Source organism: Octodon degus, unplaced genomic scaffold, assembly GCF_000260255.1.
Source record: "Octodon degus isolate 3935 unplaced genomic scaffold, OctDeg1.0 scaffold00106, whole genome shotgun sequence".
Taxonomy (NCBI): Eukaryota; Metazoa; Chordata; class Mammalia; order Rodentia; family Octodontidae; genus Octodon; species Octodon degus.
In genome coordinates, this window is record NW_004524682.1 from 7336118 (window position 1) to 7343112 (window position 6995).

Genomic DNA, 6995 nt, shown 5'->3' on the forward strand with positions numbered 1-6995 from the left:
GGAAATATTGTCCCGCATTTTGCCAAAATCTTTTATGAAATTCTTGCTGTCTATCTCATCCATTTTCTATTTACTCTCTGCTTTGTACATCATGAAGCATATTGTAAACCTAATTTGACTAACACAGCAAGGGAGAAATCAAGGCAGAGGTACGCTGGGAGTAGTCGGGTGTAGGAGGAGCAGCATTCAGACAGCTCTGTCTTCCTACCCCCACCCACCCCACACTTTCCTTAAATAAAACCCACACTTTGTGGGCTTTCTAATGAATAGTGGTCCAGGAGCAGTCTGACATCGGAGGCCTGCCATTACCTTTTTCTTTTTCTTTCATTCCCTCTCCTTAATTAGGGGCTTTAGAGGGAGGTTGCTCACAGTTTCTGACAAGCAGTATCAGCCTCCTGAGAAGACAGGGAGGATGCCTGACCTTAGAGTTCTTTCCGGAAGAGCTGACTGTTTTGTTGAGGGCCAGCCCAGAGCCTGTGACATTCTGTACTTCTGTAGAATGCAAGAGGCCTGCCTTGACCAAGAGAGCTGGAGGGCCACGCATTCCTTATTCCCCGGCGCATGGGCTTCTGGGACTGCTCTCAGAACACCTCCACCATAAGGCAGGAGGTAGATGACTTGGTGCTGAGCTTCGATTTGAGCGAATCTCACCACGCTTTACCTGTAACAGGCACGCACACCCTGACACAGAAGGGCCAAAAAAGGCTATAAACAGCATCTGTCCTTAGCACAGGCAATGCCCTCTACTTCGTATTCTACATCGCTTCTCGGCCTTTTGGCTAAGATCAAGTGTACTTTGCGTTCTATTTCATATCATTTTTCAAACACAAATCTCCACCCACTGAAGTGCTTCCCTCCCACTGAGGAGTGGCAGGGTAGAGTTTGATAAAACAGTCGGAGGATGCCCTTTCATTTCTTTAACCCTGTAATTCGATACAGAGCGATCTGGAATCCAGGACAGGCCTGATGAGTTTGAGGTATGGAACACAGGAATCTGGTCAGAGCTGGGTTTATTGTGTTTTTAAACCTTTCTCTGTGGGCTCTTTCTCTTCCCTGCAGAGAGGACTCTATTATCTTTGCTCAGAGAGCAGACTCTCCCTGGCTGCTTCCCCCAGCTTCTCTTTGATCCCTGCTGCCCGCTCAGCCCTGCCGCTCAGCCCTGCCCCCAAGCCCTCTCTCCCCAGAGCTCTGGCAGTGGGACTCTCAGGGTTGCTGGCCTGGGCCCTGCTGCGGTTTCACGTCCCCACCTCCCACAGCTCCACCCCCACCCCGCTGAGCTGAGGGAGTGGGGGTGGGGATCTGCCAGGCGAATGGGATTTTTGTGTTTCTGTTTGTTATTCTGTTTCATACGGGATTTAACAGTTTGCTCTAGGACAATATTTAGTTGGTTGCTGAGATGAAAAAAGTGGGTAGTGATTTTCACATAAGTGACTTTTGTCAGCTGGGATTTAATCTGTGAAGAATTTATCCACTGAGATTATTTCTTTATGTTTTTTTTTGTTTTGTTTTTGTTTTTTTTTTTTGAGACACGGTCTCACTATGTAATCCAGGCTGGCCTTGAACTTGGAGTCATCCTCCCACCTTAGCCTCCCCAGTGCTGGGTTTACAGGTGTGCTCCAGCATGTCTGGCTGGATTATTTTTTGTTTTTTGTTTTTGTTTCTGTTTAAGACAGAAATTAGTGATTTTTAGGGATGAGTTAAAAATGAATTTAATTCCTGGTAAATGAATAAATAAATAAATTTTAAATCTGGTACAGGACGATGTGAAGTACCCATTATTGCTGTTGTCCTGGTGTTACAGGTGGAACTCAAGGCCTTGTCTGTGCTAACCATGCTGGGTACCTCTGAGTGACCCCTTCTGCCCCCAGTGCAGTGTGTCTTAAAACACAAGCCACATTTTTATTTATTTTTATTATTTTTTTATTTATTTTTAAATGTATTTGGTTGTTACAGGGTCTCACTGCGCAGCTCGGACTCATAGTGACCCTTCTGTTTTTCAGCTTCTCCAGCACTGGGATTACAGGAGTGTGCCACTCTGCCCAGACTCTGTGGCCCACTCAGCCTGCCCTGGGGGCAGGGCTGGCGAGGCATGTGGTACCAGGGATCGAGCTCAGGGATCCCTGTGCTTGACTGAGCAGGTGCTTTAGTCTGCTGAGCTATCTTGTAGGGCTGGGAGGCATGTCATGCTGGGGATCAAACTGTGGAACTTGGCTAAGCAGGTGCTTTGGTCTGCTGAGCTATCTCTCTGGCTCCCCCAAGCCACATATTTATATGCATATCACCATCAAATCAATACATTCAGGATGGGAAGAGAGGTGAAGAGGACAATGAGGGAGGTGGACACGATCAAAGTATGTTAAAAACATATACAAATATGTCAAAACAGAACCCATAATACTATGTATCTGTGTATGTAGGCAGCATAGTTTGGACAACTGTACTGTGGATATCTACTGATCTATGGAAAGCAGCAGGTAATGTTTAATTTGTTTTGTCTCTTTTTTCAATTGCCCTTTTTCTCTTCTTAATTTCTTGTATATTTCTTTGTTCTTCCAATTTTGCATATATATATATATATATTAATATGAACAACTAGTTGGAAGACAACACTATGCATTACAGCAAATACTGTGAAATTCATATTATTTTGTTAAGTGAAATTCTGTATGAGTTGTTTTTTTAAATGTAGTGATCCTCCTGATTTCAGCCTCCCCAGTGCTGGGATTACAGTCATGTGCCACCACGCCTGGGTTAGCGGCCCAGGAGGCCCCAGAGGGGGGAGTGAGTGTGAGGACAGGACTGGCACAGCACACGGTGGGAAGGATTGAACCCCAGCCCCCGCACTTGCCTAAGCAGGTGCTGAGCTATCTCTCTGGCCCTTGTATCACTTGTAATTTTTGTTTTAATACCATTTGGTACTCTCTTTTAAAAAAATCAGAAACAAATGCAAGAAAATATTAATCAACATATACAGAATTTAAATTTTTAATTTTATTTAGAAAGATAAAATGATAGGCTGATTATATCATTTATTTTACCCATTACATTTGACAACATTTAATGAGCACCTGCTAGCTATAAAACATGTTTCTTGACCCCAAGGCATCTAGGCCTTCAAAGAGAGATAAGAGTGCTCACTCCACAGCACACACTAAAGGGAAATAAGAAGAATGTAAAAAGCCACATATAAAATAAGAAGGAAGATAAAAACACTGCACATGCAGAAGATTATCGTATGAGATTTCAATACATGTCTAAGGACATAGTAGAGCACAAAATGCTATCATAGTGTATCTCCCTTTGAAGAACTCATAAGAATGAAAAGAGAAATCACTCATTCTTACTACATCTGTCCCATCAATATGCCACGCTGCCAAATCTCTCTGCTCCGCTTTGGAACTGAAGGCAGGTTCATCGCTGGGATCAGCAAAGGCAGATAATCCCTGTGCCTGTGCTGTGCTGCGGGCCATGAAGAAGCAACCTTCCTGTGGATTTCTCTATGGCTTCGTTACATTCTTCTCAAATGTCCTTGCTCCCCGACACTGGATGACATCAGAAGGAAGAGACAGAAATGGAAGGAAGGGTGTCTCTTTCTCTCTGGTTGGCTAGGTGGCATTATGTTATAGAGGTGCAAAATACAAATGGCAGATTATATAGTAGCCAATATCTGAAAAAAGTCAAAAGGTATATGAAATGCATCTTAGCAATATGTCTTATATAGCTCAACATATCCAAAATATTACCATTACTATATGTGAGCAATATAACAAAATCTAATACTGTAGATTTGTATTTTACAAATCTGTATCTGGGATACTGTATTTTGCATTCTCTGGGAGAGGAACTACTGTTCTCAAACTCTGGCATGCATTTTTCACCTACAGCACACCTCAGTTTTAACTCTCCCTATCTGTAAGGTTCAGCAATCACAGGTTGCAGGCTACTGTATTAAACTACACAGGTCTAGATAAGTATGCAGAAGTGAGAAAAAAGAACCCTAGATAATTCATGAGTTTCTCTGACACTTACATAAATGGACTCTTACTTTCAGGGATGGGAGAGATGCCTGAAAATCTTTTTTTCTCTTTCTGTTGACAGAGAAATGGGAGTTAACCAACTCAAGATCCTTTTGTTTGTCGTCTTCAATGCTGAGACCTAGAGAAATGAAATAGAGCTGCAGTAGGCTCCCTCCTACTTCTCTGTCAAGTGCTCCATGATCAAAACCTGTTCCAAGGAACACAAAGATGACATGTATGGTCCTCACAGTAGTATCACACCTGGAAGGTGACAAATGATTTCATGCAAAATATCACACTGCATCATTCAATCATACTGTGAAATCTGAGCATGGTGGCACATGCTGATAATCCTGGTGCTTAGGAGGCCATGAGGTTGAGGTCAGGCTGTGTACATAGTAAAAGTGGGTTCAATGCCGGTTCAGCCTAAACTACATAGAAGATCCTGTCTCAAGAAACAAAACCACAAAACCATTCCATGAGATACTCAATGGAAGTATTATGTCCGTTTTACACATAAACAGCATAGAGGTTGAGGAGGTCAAATGATTTGCTCCAAAGTAGCCCTGTAGTATTTACATGTTTTGAAACTCAATCTAGTATGTGCCCCCACTGAAATTCAGACCCCTGGTGAGAGAAAGTAAAGAAAACATTTACAGGAGTATGGATTTTTTTTTTCTTTTTCAGCAAAACTCCAAATAGATCATTTGGCCAAAATTAACAGTGGTGATCATTTTACAAAAGTATTATAAAAATAATCCATTGGCCAATTGAGCCTTTATGTGTTTATTTTTTAAGTTAGACATTATCACTTGTTTTAGGTCATTGCATTTTTGAGAGCAAGTCAATACATTGCAGGCAGGGTTTTTGCATTGGCTCTGACATGTTGCAATCATTTTTGTCTGGGAAAACAAACAAAAGTAAATTGGCAGCATGGTTGTTATATGAGCTGCTGGCAGAGGCCCAGCCCCCAGGACATTGGCTCACCTGCCAACAATACCTCCCTTTCAAGCAATGCCAGCTGTTTTTATAAGAAGTTTTCTGGAAGGAAGCTTTTGTGTTTTGCTCTAGTCAGCAGGATCTAACTTTACTAACAGTCACGTAGAGAATTGCAGCAGTTGAATCAACTTGATTCATTCTTCTTCTGACACTGTAAAACAGCCAAGGGCAGACTGTAAAGTCTCACTCCTTGTGAAAGGTCCCTAGAATAAAAGCCACTTGATAAGAACTCAAAAGAAGAAATAAAAACAGAAAGATATAGCACAATTAAAAGGAAAGTGAGAACTTGAGGATTAGACAACGAAGAGAGAGCAAGGAGAAAAGCTGGGAAACATGACAGGGGCAAAGCCATACCTTTTTATGCACAAGATAGGTAAGGCAATGGTCCTGAGAATCTTCAACATGTTTTTGAAACAAGCAATTAATTGGTAAGATTCTCACCCTGACTAACTATATATGCTGATACCTGTGAACCAAGAAATGGCACGGAAGACAGCAATGTGGGGGCCATCAGGAACATGGCCTTCCTGACAAAGGAAACTGTAATAACCAGGTAACTCCAAGGATCCCACCCTCCTTGTCCTCTTCGAGATCTCTTACTCCCCTCACCACTCCCCTAGAAAATGATTTATTAAGCTGTGAATGAATTTGCAATCACCCAAAAAATAAAATAAAAGGGTAATAAATGAAAACAAGAGACAATAAAAAAAGTCACAGGACTGTCCTGCTACAAGACTGTATATGGTTAGATTTCTAAATTTCTGTGTAAAAATATGCAGCTGTTTATTCCTATTTTTTAAATAATTTTCATTTTTTAAATTGTTTGCCCTCATATTCTGGAGGGATTTAAAGTTTAACATATCAATATTTTATGGAATATACCTGTTCCATGTTATGCCTAAGATGTTTGATATTCAGACAGATAGTTAGGTTAAGCTCAACTGACTATGTTGTAGGGTAATAATAATAAGCTTCTCTTCTGGAGAGTTAACAACCTAAGTTTGCAGACCAAAACTTAGAAAAAAAAGAAGGGCTGCTAGGGCAGCCAACATTTTGGCCTTAGCCTTTCAAGGTCAGTGAAGACTCAGGAAATAGGAGAATCTATACTGTATCACCATGTATTTCAGTTGTGTCCCAAATTTTGTGATAAAGGAGATCATGGGGCCAAAGAGGAGTGATCGATGATGTAGAGTGTGCCTAAGGAGAGTCACATGGAGAGAAAACATTCTCTCAGGCTTTCACAGAAAGCAAATTGGTCAAGCAATGGCTGTGACTCATCCAGATGGCTGACACTGACAAAGGATCTACAAACTGAGGTACAGGGTTTCAGGATAAAACCTGAGGGAATTTGACTGACCTTATCAGATACAAAAGTTACATTTCTTGTTATATAGGTCTTGCTTTATCTTGATCTTAACCATCCAGCAGAAAAGTATAAAAACAAAGTATGAAAAGTAAAGCCATATTATAAAAGGCTCAAGTCAACAACTTCTGACATTGCCAATCTTATGGAAAACCCAATTCTATTATGGACTATTGGACTATGTTGGAATATTTTGCTGAATTCACACACCTACAGTATTTAAATGACAATGGAATGCCCTTCTCTGACAAAACTAACCAAAAACAGGAGATACAAATGAACAACCATTTTCTGTGTGTATATTCAAAATAGGATATATATACAACTCCATTCTCTTAATTCAATGAATAGAGAGATTTGTTCTAATAGTGTTTGTGGACAGGATATCATGTCTGCATCTTCTACAATGAATAACCACTAAGAAGACAACAATATGCTATGTATTAGTTATTGAAACTGTGCTAGTAATCGGTTTGAAACTGTCTCATTGCTATTTGATTTTCAATAAAATTATTTTCAAAAAAATAAAAAAATAAAAGCCACTCAATACATGTATCACTCTCAACTTTAGGATCCTAATGGACTCTAGAACCACCTGCTTATTTATCTGTTTTCAC

The 6995-nt window shown here is 40.7% G+C and overlaps 1 long non-coding RNA gene and 1 pseudogene across 1 annotated transcript; both read left to right on the forward strand.

Moving 5' to 3' along the window:
* The first annotated feature begins 759 nt into the window (after window positions 1-759).
* Window positions 760-843, forward strand: LOC111818889 (annotated as a pseudogene).
* Window positions 844-925: 82 nt separating this feature from the next.
* Window positions 926-5298, forward strand: LOC111818879. The gene is made up of 3 exons (XR_002822755.1): window positions 926-977; window positions 2418-2474; window positions 4099-5298. It is a non-coding gene; the product is annotated as an uncharacterized LOC111818879 (long non-coding RNA).
* The last annotated feature ends 1697 nt before the right edge of the window (window positions 5299-6995 follow it).